At 42.0% G+C, this 19,518-nt stretch overlaps 1 protein-coding gene across 1 annotated transcript in view; it reads left to right on the plus strand.

Annotated features, from left to right (window-relative positions):
- SPTBN1 (spectrin beta, non-erythrocytic 1) overlaps positions 1 to 19,518 on the plus strand; it is a 2,377,138-nt gene that overhangs the window by 958,714 nt on the left and 1,398,906 nt on the right. The gene's annotated exons all lie outside the window — the stretch shown is intronic.

The raw sequence follows: 19,518 nt of genomic DNA on the forward strand, positions 1-19,518 counted from the left end.
TATTACCGGGTTCCTGACTCCCAAGGGCGCCCGCAGGCAGGTGCAAGGGGGTGCACTTGCACCCCCCTGGAATCCGCTGACAAGTTAACCTTTTGATTTAAAAAAAAAAAGATTTTTTTTTTTTTTTTTTTTTTTTTTTTTTTAGGCGTTCTTCTTTAAGAAATCCAGTCGCAGGCGTGCTGACATCATCGCGCGAAGTTTGCTGTGACATCATCGCGCGGGAGTTGAAATGGACAGTTTAGAGGACCTTACTGACGATGGGACCTTTTCAACGAGCGGGAACGAAGCGGACGGAAGATGGGACCCTTGCGGCGGGAGCGAAGATGGCTTTAGTGGAGCGAGAACTGAAACGGGCAGCTTTAGTAAGGTAGGGGTGTGTGTGTGTGTGTGTGTGTGTGTGTGTGTGTGTGTGTAAAAGTATAGATATGTATGCAGTGATTCAAATGAAGAGAATCTTTATCTTTTGACTTACTATTGGTCTTGAGTGGACCTTAATGAAGTTTTAGTGACACAAAATTAATCAAACTATTACTTTATTGTCAATTACAGATCCCCATCTATGTCCCTGCAGATCATGGAGATTATGTAAATCAAATTGAAATGTGAGCAATGAAACAAAATACATCTCTTTTTGGAGATTTTAATTATCCCTCCGTAAACTTATGAAAGAGATTTTTAGATTTTGCAAATGTTAGCACCTTAGACCAAACAGTCCACTTTCCACCTCAGATTTAAACATTCAAGATGTTGCCTTTACAAACATATCCTCAGCTTCTACTACCCCTCTTGTAACTTCCTTCCTGGTTAAATCTGACAGTCTAGTTATTGACAAATATCAGCTCCTGTTGGAGTTCAGAAATCATATTTGCACTACATGGTTTGTTTTATTTTGCTCACTGCAGGAACTTTCTTGTTTCTTATTGATATAGTCAAGCTCATTTTACTCTTGTCAGTTTTGTGTTTTCACTAGAAATACATCATCTGAATTATTTTGCTCTGAAGATGCTCACTGTGTTACCTGACTACTCATGTAATACTGCCCACAGTATGTGGGCTTAACATGTTATATGTGGGCAGAGCAAGGTACACTGAGTACAAGGTGACACTGTGATGTTTGTTGTACAGAAACAAACAAAACAGTTGTAGATTATACTCAAACATTAGAAAAGCCTCAAAGGCATGCATGCAATAATCTAGAAATGAACCAATGAGAAAAGACTATAAGACCAGTTATATTCTGACCACAGTAGTCCAGGTAAAGTGTAAATCATCACAGATACACTAATGACACAGAAAGGCACAGAGAAATGACAATGACAGCCCAGGTCTGTGAGCTAATGTGTTGCTGCAAGAGTGTTAGACAAGTTAGCAAGTATCATGGATTGTTCTTCATAAGGTATAGACAAGTGTGTGAAACTGGTACCTGAGAACTCAATTGCAGAGGTCAGAAAGGAGGACATTCCCTAGTTCTAGAAGTACAACGGAGAACATGGGGCTGTTGCAGAGGTCGTGTTGACAACTTGACGTGTAGTAGAATCTGTATGATGTTATGAACTGACTGCCTGAATTCATTTAAGATAAAGTCAGACTTGAAGATGCAAACAAAGTGATGAGTATGCCCTGATGACAGACCACTATTTTCCTGGATTCTCCCAAAGAATCCTGTGATATATTTGAAATGCTGTGTTGCCTCCTTCCGTCCCTTTTCCTACCAAGATGAAAACTGAGGCAGGATAGGGTCTACCTAGGCTTCACACCAGGTTTTACTGAAAATATATTCAGAGCTGTCCATATGAATATCTGTGGAGCTTAGAGGTCAGAAATCTTGAAAACAAAAGCAATACAGGGAAAAAGGTAAGAGATGGTTAATGACTTAAATATACAAAACCGCTTGTTTAAGGAACAGAAATATTTAAAGTAGCAGAAAATAGTTAAAAACTAGTGGATGGTTGTTTAAAATTGACAAACAAGTACGACATTATGTTCAACAGCAAAGAGTATTGGAATACTGGAGATGGGAGATGGTGAAGGTCTAATTTTAAGAAAGACATGGTAGTTGCTTTCACCTCCACTTCAGGGTACACTCTGAATGGCTGTGATAAAATAGGCATTCTAGCAACCTTCACCATAAAGTTCGACTACATTCTTTACGTAAGGCAGGATAACACAAGGAAAAGAGCAGAGAGTTGCTAAAGATAGCAACAGATGACCAGTGGGAGGAATGAGGGATTGTGTAAAACTGTCACGAGAACTAAAGGAGGCACACTGCCTGTGGCCATAGGAGAGAAACCCAGCCAGCTGGACCCAAATCAACAAGTGTGAACTTAAGTGACTTGTAATTGCACTGTAGTACATGACACTTTGTGTAGATAATGTTGTTATGAACTGAATTTCATATCTGTTTCTTTTTACAGTTTTAAGTTGAAATCATTCATCTTTAAACAATAGTTATTTTGGATTATATTCTGAATATGTAACAAGGGGCTGTTACATGCAATTAACCTGTTTTGTCATTAACCAAATTTTGCAGACAATGCAACAAAATGTTTATTGTGCTTAACTGTAAAACTGGTGGCATATGTATGCCTCCTGTCATTGTAAACTTTCATACTGTGTGACCCTGAGTAAATCAGTTTACTTATTTGTGTCAACAGGGCATATCCTGTTACCAAAACCGAACAGAAACAAAGAGCAAGTTGACTTTAATGAACCCACCAATCTTATCAATAATATTATGAAGCAAGTTATGATGTATTCTGAACTTCTGCTTTCTTTCTAATTTCCTGAGTTTTAGAAATAACCACAGTACATTTTATGCTTGCTGTTACACTCCACATGACACTACATACCTTTGTTTTCAACTCTAATTATTTCAGTTCTGATACATTTTGATGTAACAAACAAAATTATGATGTCAGGAGCAGACAGCAAGCATGAGCTAATAAGACAAGAACACTGCAAACATAAAAATAGCATGAGCAAGAGAATTATGTTTTGGAAAACAAAACACAAAGCCAAAGCTGCATTTATGAGTGGATATTAAATTCTGTCTAAAGTTATCTCAGCTGCATCAGGAGCTCTTTAAAGCTAGCAGAGAGCTCTGACACCATGTGTATCCCATCCTCGCTATGGCTTATCCTTGGTGAGGTGATTCTCTCACTCTCTCTCACTCTCTCACTCTCTCTCCTGATTGAATATCTCACCCAGAATGCCTCATGGGGTGCTAAGCACAGAGATCATCATTTCTATACCTCCTCCTTTCCCCTTACATCATTAAACCCTGCAGGCCTGACTGCTTAGTGAATGTCATATTGAGCGACGATGTGACTCTGCAGAAGACTCTCCATGTAAATGAGGATTTTTGTCACTAGGGAAATAAAACAACGATTTCACTGCTTGCTATTAAACATCCTCTGTTTAAGTTCTGAGTCACTGCTTGAATTGCACACGGCTGACATGCAGAGCAATAGAAGGTGACGATTTTAAGAAATTACAGGTCATATAGCCCTGATCAAGAAGGAGAGTCATACATTTTGAACAGCCTCCTGATTTAGACAACTAACACTTGTTAGAAACTGTATAAATCTGAAGCATTTTATTGCTGCATCTTGTACATATAGGCTATTCAGAACCTTAAGGGATTTGCCAGAAACACTGCCTACAGCAAACACTCATTACTGATTTAATAGAGCAATCAAGGAACAAAGTATGCCATTTAGGCACATTGTGATCATTATTAACAGCATCTATTAAATGTATTTTTCTAATGACTAATATCTGCAAAATAGTCCTTGTGTAGGTGAGATATTAGTAGAAAGCCATTATCTAGATTACAGTATATGGTCATCTGCTAACAAAAAATTACTTGGGCTACTGCATGAAAAATCTAAGTAAGCTAAAGCAACTGCATTGTGTACTACAGTATTATCTGAACATGTCAGACTTATCCCAGGTCCTACAACATATGGTTAGGTGCAGCTTCTCCTTTAAAAACATAAAGGCCCAGTAGAAAAAAAAATGGAGTAATGAATTGACTATATCTTAGTTTCTGTAGAATGTCAAGCCCGGGCATCCTCTGTGCGTCTGCATGCAATAACCGTATCAGTGATGTAGCTAAAGCCACCTGTAATTATTAGTGAATACAGTACCTCGGGATACTTGATTTATAGAAAGGACAGAAGTCATACATAGAAGTAGGTCAAGTTGTCATTTTCATGAAAGATAACCTTACATCCAGCCAAGACAATAGCCAGTCTCTTGAGGTGGATGGTAGAGAATTTGTATTCATCATCCATGTAGGCTACAGCAAAAATCAGGAAAGATGCTTTCATCTACTGAAAATGTAACAAGGATCACAGAGTCATAAGGCTTTCATGGCAAGAATGCATAAAACCAGTTTTATTAAGGGACTTTGATATTCCATAGACCTATCATCCTACAATAGAAGGAATCAGTGAGTGCATTATACATGCTTTCCACTAGATCATCATCATCATCAGCCCCACTTTTTCCTATTTTTGTCTACATGGGGTGGGTATCATGTTAACTGTTGCCAACTCTCTCAATTCAGTGCTACACTCTTGCCTTCTTCAGCACTCATGCCTGCCTGTCAGATCTTCTTTCACACAGTCCATCCACCTCGTTGTAAGACTATTGCTTTGTTTAGGTTTAGTAAATGTCTCAGTGTTTGGGTTATAATGTTTGAAATAAAAGTTGTAAATTAAATCCAACTGCCTGTAATCATTGTAGAACTAAAGCATAAAACAGTATGCGCACAGATTTGAACAGTGTCTATGGCAAATGGGGAGAAATAGCCAAGTAATGGGACACTGGAATGGCTGCGTGGGCGGGGCTTGGGGTGGGTGGACTTGGGCGGGGCTGTGTTGGCAGGGGGCGGGGAGAGCTATGTGGGTGGGGCTCTGGGTTTGCACCCCCCTGCAAAAAATCCTGCGGGCTCCCTTGCTGACTCCCACAAATTTCTTTTTAAAAACCCTACTGCTGACCCTGAAACGATTTCTCAGGGTCCCAAGGGTGTTAAGGCTTCTACTGCTAAAAATCTTACCCCTTCTGATAGAGACTCCAGGGTGCCGGATAGATGGGGTAAGAAGGTTTACACATCTGCAACTCTGGCAATCAGGGCTTTAAACTGTCAATTTCATATGCTTAAATATCAGCAGCATGTCATGGGCTTACTTAAACAGAAAATGATCTTGATTTCTGACTGTGTGGAAAATAGAGTTACAGGATTTATTGCATTCAGCTGAACAAGTTGGAAAGCATACTTTGCAATGTGGTTTTGATTCCTTGGAGGCCTCTTGCAGGGTCGTTGTAACTGGATCTGTGATAAGAAGGCATGCTTGGCTCAAGGAGCAAAATCTGCCTGATCATGTTAAAGCAAAATTGCTGGATGCTCCTTTACAACAGGACAGTCTATTTGGTAATAAGACAGAAGAGGTTTTGAAAAAGATGGAAGACAAAGCTAAATCTATGCAAACTGTAAAAGATTTCCTACCAGTGCAGCCACCCAGGTTCAGTAGGCACTGGCCTACTAAGAATTGGTGCTTTCCAGTACCCACCAGAGCTACCCAGGTCAAACCCAGACAAATCAAAGGCTCCAGGTTTCAGTCACAAGGAACTTACAGAACAAAACAATGGGGTGCCTCCACCTCCAAATCTGGAAGCAGCAAGGCACCCTGTACGTAAACAGTCTCAATGACTTTCCTCTGCCATTTCCAAGCACTTATCTTTTGGCAGCCCCTTTGAGGGGGAAACTAGCACTTCATGCACAAAATTGGCACCTAATTACCCAGGACAAGTGGGTTTTAAATGTAGTGTCCCAGGGATACAAATTTAATTTCCACACGTTGCCAATTCCAAACGGATGGCCAGATCTGCCTCCAAATCAGTGGACAGAGGCCCAGAAGCAAGTTATGTCCCTCATGAATATGGGGGCTATTCAACCAGTACCAGAAAAGGAAAAGGGACAAGGTTTTTATTCAAGACTTTTCCTGGTACTCAGAAAAGACAAATCATGGCGTCCAATTCTGGACTTATCCATTCTAAATACTTTCCTGGACATTCCAAAATTCAAGATGCTGACTCTACAACAGTTACTGCCTATGCTAGGCAAGGATGCCTGGTTGGTAACTCTAGACTTAAAAGAGGCTTACCTGCATATCCCAGTCAGGGAATCTTGCAGAAGATAACCTCCACTTCAAAGCAGACTATTTGCATTACCAGTTCTCTGCACTGCCCTTTGGCTTATCTACTGCGCCCAGGGTCTTCACAAAGTGCATGGCACCAGTAATTACATTTTGCAGACAAAGAAAAATTCAAATTTATCCTTATTTGGACGACTGCCTGATTCAGGCAAAAAACAAGGACACTCTTCTACAGCATCTGGCATTTGTAAAAAGGCTTCTAACTTGCCTAGGGTACACCATAAACGAAAAGAAATCACAACTGGTACCCTCTCAAAAAATTACATTCCTGGGTGCAAGCTTGAATACAACTGCCCAGATGGCTTACCTCATGCCAGACAAACATTCAATTGATGACTTACTTCAAACAAGTGGCCACAAAACCACAATTATCTTCAAGTCAAATTCTGCATGCCTTGGGGTTCATGGCTTCCTGCATTCTTCTAATTCCATATGCAAGACTGCATATGAGGAAACTTCACTGGTACCTAAAAAGCTAATGGAGTCAACATTGTCACAGCCTGGAAACAGTGATTCCTATCATTCCTTGCCTGCAGCAAGAGTTCCAATGGTGGGCAGAGGCCTGTCACCAAAACTAGGGACTGTCATTCATTCCACCCCTTGCAGTGGTGGATTTAGGCTTTGGCGCAGGGGCGCGCGCCTCCCCTTTTTTAAACTCATGTATAGCTTGGCTAGGACATCGGAAAGCATATGCTACATAAATCGTAGTGTACACACTGACAAACCAGGGGTAGCAAACATGTAAAAAAATCTTTAAAAATGTTCCAAAAGTCTTCCTCTACCGAACGATAAGCTTTTCATGCTCACAGCCAGCCAAGACAGTTATCACTTTGCGTTTTTGAGTAAGGTGGGGGGTTGGGAGTTGACTGGACTAATCCATCCAGATGATGTAATTGTGATTGGCTGCAGCTGTATTTGGCGGGCTGCTTAATTTCTGTTAAATACAGCTGCAGTCAATCTCTTGTTATTGGTGCTGCCTGCCTAATTCTAACTTTTGGAGTTCGCAGTAGATGGTCTGAGTAAAGAGCCGAGCAACTCAAATTCTTTGTGGTCCTGTGGTTTGCGTGGATTTCTCTGTTGCATTTTAGTACAGTGTGTACTAAATTGACTATGCTTTAGGATTCTCTGATCAAGTGTGTGCAGCACTGTACAAGACAGTCTCCTGAAATTTGGTTGGGTGTACCATAGGGTATTAAGATGCACAGCCAAGAACTTCAGAACAGCTTGTTTCATTTTTTTTTTTAAGACCAGACAGGACTTTCGACGATGAGCCGTACATATGGTCATTTTTCTGCACACTTCTTTCTGCTCCATTCCCTTACAGCAAGCAGCCAACCCACAAAAAGTTAGCCTGTGGCCCAACTGGGATCAAGTTGATCCAGAATCACCACTCTGCAGTACAGAGAGAGGACAGCTGCAAGATGTATCATTTTTTTACTGCTGCAAAAAAAAAAAAAAAAAAAAAACACGAGGTAAGTGGCAAATTTTGAGTGTACCTGTGTATTAAGTAAACAATCTTTTTTTGTGCAAGTGTTAAGTAAATGGGTGTGGTTGTGCGTTCTCTAGTCTGTATATTACAGATGACTTGAAAATAGTTAAGACAGTTACATATGGGGCATGCATGTCTACAGAAGAACTTCACTAAAGTGATGTTTTGGGCACAGCAAAGCTGATAATTACATCAAAAACTAAGCTTATAAGATTGGTGATTGGGAGACATAACTGAATGGTTAATATTTTAATACAGCACGCAGTGATTGAAACTGTAGATACATTTTAGGACTAGGGTATATATGGTATGGTAAATGGATCATTCCAGGTTTGTTTTTCTAATCATATCAACCAGCTGGTTAGTGATAGTTATAGAACAATAGTATAAAAATGCTTATAAAGTCTAGGAAATTGGAAATTAACTCATTGTTTTTTAGTTACATTAGACCCAAACTTGAGTAGGAAATAACTATATGGAAACCATATAAGAAAATCATGAGTGAACTGTAAAGACCCCAGCAGAAATATACCACGAGCATCAATGGAAGTGAAAATTTAAGTTACTGTGAAAGACTAAAATATCTTAACAGGGTCTCAGATATTTAAGAGCTGATCTTATTCAGGTATATAGGGCATTTAGAGACTACCTCTTGGAATATTTAGGGTTATCAAAAAGTAGTAGTGAAACATCAGACAACCTATGTAGAAGATTCTATAGGAATGAGAAATGTACTAATTGCTTCTCTAAGAGAGGAACTGATGCATGGAAAAGATTACCATATTACATTAAAGCAAGTACTAGTTTAGATATTTTTAAGAACAGCCTGTAACTTATTATGAGACCAACTGTTTTGGTATATTGGCAGGCTAGAAGGGCATTATTGCCCACACTTAAAATATTTCTGTGTATGCAAAATCTAAAACGGGAGAACAAAGGCCCAGAATTCGGGAAAGATTTTAAATATCACTTTTTTAAACTTAGAAAAATATTGGGATAAGTGGATATGTATTAGCATGCATTTTCACTGTTTAAGCGAAGCATTTTTTCCGTGTTTAGGATTCTAAAGGCTGTGTTGGTTAATAGTGTACACATGGTCAGTCTGATGCCAACTCAAACTGTAGAAGGGGTTTATTTACATTTGACAACACATTAAAATCAGTGGCTTTCCAAGAAGTATTTGAATGTTGCAGCTGTTCAAACCAACAATTTTATATATGTATGTAGAAACAGTCTGTTTGGTTATCACAGCTGATGGCTAGAAGTGGCGGTCTGTCTGTGGATGGAAAGGCAGCATAGCTCTCAACTGTATCTCATTATGAGGAATATTCTTTAGTTCGTGAGTTTGAATGTTAGCTGTTGCCATGGTATACAATACTGAATCATGTTAAACAGGAAAACTGTTAAATAAAATAACTGTTTTCTCATACTTATGCTATGAGCATCCTAGATGAAGTTGTTAGTAAATGTTCGCCTCTTGCTCCATATTGTCACATTATGTTCTGTATTTTGGAGATGAGGGGTTGAGAGCTATGGGAGGCAGTCAGTGGAAGAAAGCAAATGGCAGACTTTAAGTCAGTCTGTGTAGGACATATTGTTTAGCCCTAGTATCCTTTTGGTAAGGCTTCTTTGTGGGCATTCCAGTTGCATGTGTCTGGACAGATACAGGCCAAAGGGGGCATTATGCTCAATGACTGGCCTAAGGAGTGCCGAGTAAAGGAGGGCAGTGACATCCTAGATCTAGACACAACCCATTTCTTTAAGCTTTTTAATATAGAAGCACTTTCTTACATAAGTAGACATGTTTGTGTCTTTCGGCTTTTCCCGGTTAGGGGTCGCCACAGCGGAACTCTGGTCCACTAATGATTGGCAGTTGATTTTTACGTACCGGCTTGCCAGGCCTGACGCACAACCTTGAACGAAGGTACACCCATTCCCGCATGTCTCCATGCAGAAGACGCTCTAGCTGAGAATCGAACTGGACAGCTGCATACTGCGAGGCGACAACACTACCGCAGCACCACCACCGCGGCTTACATAAGTAGACATACTGGTCAAAATTTAGGTCACTGTCCAGATAAGTTCCGAAAACCCAAACAAGTCTATTCTTAAGGTCTTATAGTCATCATAGTTGTTCTCTGAGGTAGATGACTTCCAAAGGATGCAATAATGCATTTACTGGCATTTCATTTTGGTCCATGATTGTGGCACCAGTTGTTTGAGACAAACCATCCAGTAGGATGGCTGTGTAATTTGGGGTTCAGTGACTGCTCCTAACTTGTAGTCATGTGCAAACATAGTCATCCAGAGCCCTTTGGTATTGGATTTTACTTCAGAAAAGTAGTTGTTAAACAGGAGAAGCCCCAGCACAGAACCCTGGGGACTCCACCAGTAGCTCATCTCTTTATGGAGGTAACTTTGTCAATTTTGCTTTCTTGCATCTCATTTGTGAGCCATGTGGCAATCCAGTAGGTGACCATAGTTTATTCCTAGTTTATTTAGCTGTTCTACAATGCCTGAGTGGGGGATTGTGTCAAAAGCTTTAGCTACGTCGTGGTATGCAATGTGTACCATTTTGCTTTCCTATATTGCATTGGTGACTTTTGCAAAATAGTACATTAGATATGCTAAGCATGACCTCCCCTTGACAAATCCAAGCTAAAATGGAAACAGTATTCGGAGGGTTGCTGTTTCCTAATAAGGCTTTCCATGGCTTTGCATATTAGGCTGGCCAGACATTAAAGTAGATTTTGTGTTACTGTCCTTTGGGAAATGCTACAGTACTTAAATTTGGTTTTATACATTGCATATAATTTAACTGACTGTTTTTAGGACTTTTGTCATAAAAGGTGTATTTCCTTAACTTGCAATGTTCTTTAACTAACTGAACTTCACTTGCACACATAAAATTATTTACATAAATTAACTTTGCTGGTTTCACATAAATCATTATTTACTTAAATTACTTACATTTGCTATGGGTCTTGGGGTGATATCACCTTCACTGGGATTCTTTGCTATGTTATCATAATGCTTATGTCAGGTATGCCATATAAAAGAACTATGACTTCATGTGGGCAACCAAACATATCCTCTAGGTATGTCTTGAAACAACTGGTAATGTCTGCTAATATGCTGTGTGCTGGATAGGAGTTATGTACCTCCACTAACACAACCACACCAGGTTCACTGGATCATACGAGAATATTAGGCTAACTGCCATGCATGGTAATTATAAGGCTAGCTAATAAGCTGAGATCAGAATCAAACCCAGTACTTTGTGTCTGAGGTGAAAACCTTAACCGTTGTGCTCAATCGACCTGCCACCCCCAATGTTTTGCAAATGACTGTATGTTGCTGTGTTTTCACACATGCTGATACAATATCTTAAGGTGATCCTTCCACATCCCCCTTCCCCAGTGTTTTGCTTTCCTGCCTCCCCACCTCACTTGTCGACTTTCCAGACTGCACCCCCCCTTCGTAAAATCCTGGATCCGCCACTGCCTTGCCACCCAAAACCTGACTACAGACGCATCAGACTATACTTGGGGGGAGGGCACATCTGGCAGGGAGATGCATTCAGGGCGAATGGAGCCCAAATCAAATGCACCTGCATATCAACCAGAAAGAGATGCTAGCTGTACAGAATGCTCTGACAGCTTTCAAGGACTTTCTTCATCCAGGACAACTACTGATAAGGATGGACAACACCACAGTCATGTGGTACATAAACAAGCAGGGGGGTACCCATTCCTACCCCCTTTGCAGACTAACCATGGCCTTGTGGAACACAGCCTTGTCTTACCAAATACATCTACAAGCTCAATTCCTGCCAGGAAAGCAAAATACTCTGGCAGACAAACTAAGCAGAAATCTTACGGACCCACATGAATGGAAACTGAATCTGCAAATCTTCAGCATGTTAACATGCAAATGGGGGAGCCCAGACATAGATCTTTTTGCCTCACCCCAAAACTATCAGTTGCACAAATTCTGCACAAGAATCCATCACAAAAAAAGCTTGGAAAGTGGATGCTCTATCCTTCAGCTGGAAAAACCTATCAGTCTATGCTTTTCCCCCTCTGCCTCTGCTCTCCAAGGTATTACTAAAAGTCAGGCAGGAAAAACCAAAAATGATTCTGATTGCTCCAGACTGGCCTCACCAACACTGGTACCTGCTCCTATGCAATATGTCACACCTTCCTCCGTGGTAGCTGCCTCAGACACCTTATCTACTGTCTCAGCAGAACTTTCAAATTCTAAACACTCCGCTCCAAACTCTGAATCTTGCAGCATGACTAATCAACTAATTTCACCAGTTACATCTCTCAGCAAACCTGTGATGGATGTCATTTTGGAGGCTAGAAGGCCTAGCACTAGAAAATCTTATGCTGATAAATGGAAAAGATTCTGTGCCTGGAATCAGGCACAAGGAATAGGCACTGAAATGCCCAATATTCTTCAGATTCTGCAGTGTTTAACTGAGATGCTTCACAATGGCCTATCTTTCTCTTTCATAAAAATCCACGCTTCTGCCATTTCAGCTCATTACAACACAGAGCCTGCGGAAGGCATGGCCGAAGGCAGGAAGAGAGGAGAAAGTCTAGGACTGTGGTAGTGAGGGTCAGAACTTTGAATGTTGGTACTATGACTGGTATAGGGAGAGAGCTAGTTGATATGATGGACAGAAGAAAGGTTGGTATACTGTGTGTGCAAGAGACCAGATGGAAGAGGAGTAAGGCTAGGTGTATCGGCGGTGGGTTCAAATTGTTTTTATCATGGTGTGGATGGGAGGAGAAATGGCATAGGAGTTATTCTGAAGGAACAGTATGCGAAAAGTGTTTTGGAGGTGAAAAGAGTGTTGGATAGAGTGATGTTTATGAAGATGGAAATTGATGGTGTAATGATGAATGTTGTTAGTGCATATGCTCCACAAGTTGAGTGTGCAATGGATGAGAAAGAAAAATTTTGGAGTGAATTGGTTGAAGTGGTGATGACTGTACCCAAGGGTGAGAGAGTGGTGATTGGAGCAGATTTCAGTGGGCATGTTGGTGAAGGGAACAGAGGGGATGAGGAAGTGATGGGTAGGTATGGTGTTAAACAAAGGAATACAGAAGGTCAGATGGTAGTGGATTTTGCGAAAAGGATGGACATGGCTGTGTTGAATACGTATTTTAACAAGAGGGAGGAGCATAGGGTGACATACAAGAGTGGAGGAAGATGCACACAGGTGGATTATATCTTATGTAGGAGGGCCAGTTTGAAAGAGATTGGAGACTGTAAAGTGGTGACCGGGGAAAGTGTAGTTAGGCAGCATAGGATTGTGGTTTGTAGGATGACGTTGTTGATCAAGAAGAGGAGGAGGAGTGTGAGGGCAGCACCAAGGATCAAATGGTGGAAATTGAAAAAGGGTAATTGTGTGGTGGAGTTCAGGGAGGAGTTAAGACAGGCACTGTGTGGCAGTGAAGACTGACCAAATAGCTGGATAACTACAGCAGAGCTAGTAAGGGAGACTGCTAGAAAGGTGCTTGGTATGACATCTGGACAGAGGAAGGACGGCAAGGAGACGTGGTGGAATGAGGAAGTACTGGAGAGTATACAGAGAAAGAGGTTGGCAAAGAAGAAGTGGGATTGTCAGAGAGATGAAGAAAGTAGACAAGAGTATAAGGAGATGAGGTGCATGGCAAAGAGAGACTTGGCAAAGGCTAAGGATAAGATATATGAAGAGTTGTATGAAAGGTTGGAAACTAAGGAGGGAGAAAAGGATCTGTACCGATTGGCTAGACAGAGGGACCGAGCTAGGAAAGATGTGCAGCAGGTAAAGGTGATAAAGGATAATGAGGTAAACATACAAGCGAGGAGAGTGTGTTGAGGAGATGGAAAGAGTACTTTGGGGGGTTGATGAATGAAGAGAATGAGAGGGAGAGAAGGTTGGATGATGTAGGGATAGTGAATCATGAAGTACAATGGATTAGCAAGGAGGAAGTAAGGATAGCTATGAAGAGGATGAAGAATGGAAAGGCTGTTGGCCCAGATGACATACCAGTGGAAGCATGGAGGTGTTTAGGTGAAATGGCAGTGGAGTTTTTAACCAGATTGTTTAATGAAATCTTGGAAAGTGAGAGGATGTCTGAGGAATGGAGAAAACGTGTTTTGGTACCGATTTTTAAGAATAAGGGTGATGTGCAGAACTGTAGTAACTACAGAGGGATTAAATTGATCAGTCACAGCATGAAGTTATGGGAAAGAGTAGTGGAAGCTAGATTAAGAAGGGACGTGATGATTAGTGATCAGCAGTATGGTTTCATGCCGGGAAAGAGCACTACAGATGCAATGTTTGCTCTGAGAGTGTTGGAGAAGTACAGAGAATGTCAGAAGGAGTTGCATTGTGTTTTTGTAGACTTAGAGAAAGCATATAACAGGGTGCCTAGAGAGGAGTTGTGGTATTGTACGAGGAAGTCAGGAGTGTCAGAGAAGTATGTAAGAGTGGTACAGGATGTGTACGAGGGTAGTGTGACAGCGGTGAGGTCTGCTGTGGGAGTGACGGATGTGTTTAAGGTGGAGGTGGCGTTACATCAAGGATCAGCTCTGAGCCCTTTCTTATTTGCAATGGTGATGGACAGGTTGACAGACGAGATCAGATAGGAGTCCCCATGGACTATGATGTTTGCAGATGACATTGTGATCTGTAGTGAGAGTAGGGAACAGGTGGAGGAGACCCTGGGGAGATGGAGATATACTCTAGACAGAAGAGGAATGAAGGTCCGCAGGACTAAGACAGAATATATGTGTGTGAATGAGAGGGAGGATAGAGGAATGGTGAGGATGCAAGGAGTAGAGGTAGCGAAGGTGGATGAGTTTAAATACTTGGGGTCAATAGTTCAGAGTAACAGTGAGTGTGGAAGAGAGGTGAAGAAGAGAGTCCAGGCAGGATGGAGTGGGTGGAGAAGAGTGTCAGGAGTGATTTGTGACAGACGAGTACCTGTAAGAGTGAAAGGGAAGGTCTACAAGAGAGTAGTGAGACCAGCTATGTTATATGGGCTGGAGACAGTGGCATTGACAAAAAGGCAGGAGTTTGAGCTGGATGTGGCAGAGTTAAAGATGTTAAGATTGGCACTGGGTGTGACGAGGGTGGACAGGATTAGGAATAAGTATATTAGAGGGTCAGCTCAGGTTGGAAGGTTTGGAGTCAAAGCCAGATAGGCAAGATTACGTTGGTTTGGACATGTACTGAGGAGGGATGCTGAGTATATTGGGAAAAAGATGCTAAGGATGAAGCTACTAGGTTACAGGAAAAGAGGGAAGGCCTAAGATAAGGTTTATGGATGTGTAGAGAGAGGACATGCAGGTGGTTGGTGTGACAGAGCAAGATGCAGAGGACAGGAAGAAATGGAAACAAATGATCCGCTGTGGCGATCCCTAATGGGTACAGCCGAAATAAATAAATAAATATATATATATATATATATATATATATATATATATATATATATATATATATATATATATATCGTTGTCATCTTGCCAAAAAAAAGGTAATGGGTGTGTGTGTGTGTGTGTGTGTGTGTGTGTGTGTGGTTTCAGAGAGAGAGAGTGCATGTGTGTGGTTTAGTGTGTGTGTGCACGCTTGTTTGTGGTTTAGGGTATGTGTGAACTCACTTGTTTGTGGTTTAGAGAGTGTGCATGTGTGTGTGGTTTAGGGTGTGTGTGCATGCTTGTTTGTGGTTTAGGGTATGTGTGCAGACTTGTTTGTGGTTTACAGTGTGTATGTGTGTGCGTGTGTGTGCTCTTGTTTGTGGTTTAGGGTGTGTGTGTGCTCTTGTTTGTGGTTTAGGGTGTGTGTGCACTCACTTGTTTGTGGTTTAGAGTGTGTGCGCTTGTTTGTGGTTTAGGGTGTGTGTGCATGTTTGTGGTTTAGGGTGTGTGGGCTTGCGCATGTTTGTGGTTTAGGGTGTGTGTGTGTTTGTGTGTGTGCATGCTTGTTTGTGGTTTTTAGGGGGTGTGCATGCACTTGTTTGTGGTTTAGCTTGGGTAGTTGAGCACTTTTCAGGCTGTGTGTGTGTGCATGCTTGCATGCTTGTGAAAACGTTTGTTAATTAGGGTTAGAGTTAAGGTCAGGTAAGGGAATACTTTTTATGCGGTGGGTGTTTGTATTTCTCTGTTTCCTGTGTCCAAATGTTTCAATTAATGGTACTGTTAACGAATGGGTTTTCTTAATTAAGATAGTTCAGGTGTGGGTCATTCACAGAATTTGTCATAAAACAAGGCTTGCAGCTTTCAGTTATTTTCAGTAAGTTTTACCTCTTGACTCCTTCTCTGCAAGCTTATCTTTCCCAATAGATATATTCTGAATACCTTCATCAGCTAATAACCCACTCAAGACTTCTCTGCCAAATCATCTCTCAGTCTTAGGGCAAGGAACTTGAATCTTAGCAGGAGTAGTGGCCATGCTAGAGCTCCAAAGGCATCTACCGCCTATTAACTTCTGCCCGTTCCTGTTAAAGGTCAACTGTACATGCATTATAGAAGTATTTTTTTATATATAAAATAGATTATGTATAGTCAAATGAGCACTGCATTGAGGTTTCGAATATTGACTTACTAATATTGGAACACAAAGCCTCAACATCGAGGCTTACCTTAGAGTGGGTTAAACCAACAGCAAGTGTTTTTCAGGGGCCAAACCCCCATGTACCCCCCACACACCTCTTGCTAATTATACATACCAACTCTGAGGTCACAAAACCCCTGTGGAAAGGGAGTATTCCACTTTCCAGGGATTGTTGATCCTCGTGCATGTCAACCATCTGATGTTCTTCGTTCCACATTGCTGCAGTCCTTACTATTGGGTAGTCCGCTGTCCAGTCGGCCCGAATACCAGAGTATAAGGCTGACGTCGGTCAGGGCGCATTAGACTGACGTCAGTACGTCAGGGTACTAATGCGCATGACCGACGTCATATCCTCAGTCTTTTTTGCCGCATGGTCCGATGCAGAAGCAGTTTTGCGAGTGCAGGTTGGCGTTCTGAAATATTTCGAGCGGAGTTTCAGACCGAATCAGAGTTGGCTAAGTACCCGTTGAGAACATTTTGGTTTTTCTTGCCTCAGTATTTAACGGATGTCAGAAAAGTGAATAACTGTATTTCTTGTGGGAAACAGATACCTCATAGGGATTACCATACATTGTGTATACCTTGTTTAGGGCCTGAGCACGGCGTTGTTGGATGCGCTCTTGTGCTAGGTTTAACAAGCGCACTATTAAGAGACGGTTAGACTGTGCCAGGTTAGTGTTTGGGAAGCGTTGCAATTATAAAATGCCGTCGGATGCTCCGGCGCCCGCTTCGTCAAGAAGCGCAAGGACAAAACAGCGAAGCCTAGGGTTGATGAACCGGCAGTCCCGGACGTCGGTTCTTTAGAAGGCTCAGTGGAGCCAGAGGTTTTGCCAGGAGTTTCTTTGGAGTCTCAGGCAGAGACTTTACTGTTACAGGATGTGCCTTCTCAGGAGGTAGGCCAGGCTGAGGGAGCTTCTCAGGTAACTGTTCTTCCCTCTCTTCCCAAGGTAGTTAGAGCCTCTCCTTCTGTTGCCAAAACTTCTTTGAGAGGTAGGCCAAGTTCAGCTTCAGTGGGGGCTTCTCCTAGCATTTCAGGTTCTGTGCCTAAGAAACATATGCTTAAAATGGCAGAAGATTTGATTACTATGATTAGAGGTTCTATGCCCCTCCTGATAAGAGGCCTAGGGTGGAACCGGAGTTTGATAGTTTTGAACAGTGTTGAGAGGCTTCTGAGTCTTCTGCGGAAGATTTGCAGGAGTATCCTCCTTATTCTGATTCTGATGTGGATGATTCCACTCCTACAGCTTCTCCTCCTGAGGATTTCTCATTTTCAGAGACTCTGCATTCCATGAGGGAGCACTTTAAATGGGAAGGCCAGGATTACTCTGATTCAGGAAAAGGCTTAGGGAATTCTTGTTTTGCCCCAGCATAGGCCCTTAGCTATACCTCCTGTGTTGAATGTGGTGGAAGATGTTTTGCAGAGGCTTCCTGAACCCTGATTCTTTGCCTCCTGCTCCTCTTACACCTGATAGGTACTATAGGGTGCCTGAAGCTCATAAGTATCTTTTTAAGAGTCCTAAGGCAGACCCGGAAACTGTTTCTCAGGGACCTAAAGGTGTTAAGGCTTCTGTGATTAAAAACCCTGTTCCCACTGATAAAGAGGCAAGGGCTTTGGATAGATGGGGAAAGAAAGTGTATACTTCTTCCACTTTAGCCATGAGGGCGTTGAATTGTCAGTTTCACATGCTTAAATATCAAAATTATCTCCTTTCACAACTGAAATCTAAGGTGGATGCTTTGGCGGAAGGTATTGAGTGTAAAGAGTTGCTGGATTTAGTTCATGTGTCTGCAAGGAATGCTTACCCACTTGTTCAATGTGGTTTTGATGCTGTACAGGCCTCCTCGAGGGTGGCTGCCACTAGTTCTGTTCTTCGCAGGCATGCCTGGTTGAGGGATCAGAATTTAGCTGAGCATGTTAAGACAAGGATTTTGGATGCTCCTTTACAGTCGGATGTGTTGTTTGGTTCGCCTGTGGAAGCAGTTTTAAAGAAACTGGAGGACAAAGCAAAGTCTATGCAAACTGTTAAAGATTTTTTGCAGGTGCAGCCACCGAAGTTTAGTAGAAATTGGCCTACTAAGGGATGGACATATCCTGCTTATGATTCCCAGTCTAGGGGTAGGTCTAGACGTGGTAGGGGCAGAGCTCAAGGTTCTTTTAGGCCTAGAACAGGGAGTTCACCTGCTCAGACTTCTGGTGAGGGCAGGGGTCAGTCCTTTCGTAAACAGACCCAATGACCTGCCTTTTCAGCTGCCAGTAGATTCTCGTCTGGCAGCTCCTTTGGGAGGAAGACTGTCTCTTTTCAAGGAAAATTGGGATTTACTTACTCAAGACAGATGGGTGTTGGATATCATTCACCACGGTTACAGGTTTTATTTCCATACATTGCCCCCTTTCAAAGGCATGCCGGACGTTCCTCCTCCACAAAGGAAAGAGGCTCACAAGCAAATTTCTCAGTTACTCCAAATAGGGGCCATTCAGCCAGTCCCTGTATCAGAAAGGGGCCTAGGATTTTATTCTCGCCTGTTCCTAGTACCAAAGAAGGGGAACACGTGGAGACCAATTTTGGATTTATCTATCCTCAACACTTATCTGGACATTCCCAAGTTCAAGATGTTGACGTTACAACAGCTTTTACCTCTTCTGGGCAAAGATCACTGGATGGTAACTTTAGATCTCAAGGAAGCTTACCTTCATGTGCCTATAAGACTAAGTTGCAGGAAGTATCTGCGTTTCGAGCTGGAAATTCTCATTATCAGTTCTCTGCATTGCCCTTTGGCTTATCTACTGCGCCCAGAGTATTCACAAAGGTTCTGGCTCCAGTGATAGCTTACTTCAGGCTAAAAGGAATTCAAATCTATCCTTACTTGGGCGACTGCCTGATTCTGGCTCAAGAAAAGGAAGTCCTTCTACAGCATCTGGAATATGTTATATCAGTGCTAAGATGCCTTGGGTATTCTGTGTACGTAATAAAGTCCAGTCTAGTACCCTCTCAAGACATGTGCTTTCTGGGTGTGAGACTGAATACAGCAGCCCAGATGGCCTTTTTAACCCCGGACAAACAAAAGAGTCTATCACTTTACTTCCATCAACTATCTCATCAGTCCGTGCTGACTGCAAGGACAGTCCTTCAAGCATTAGGGTTCATGGCATCTTGTATTCTGGTGCTTCCCAATGCCAAACTGCATATGAGGAAGCT

Source organism: Protopterus annectens, chromosome 1.part2 (assembly GCF_019279795.1).
Source record: "Protopterus annectens isolate FY-2018-M chromosome 1.part2, PAN1.0, whole genome shotgun sequence".
NCBI lineage: Eukaryota > Metazoa > Chordata > Ceratodontiformes > Protopteridae > Protopterus > Protopterus annectens.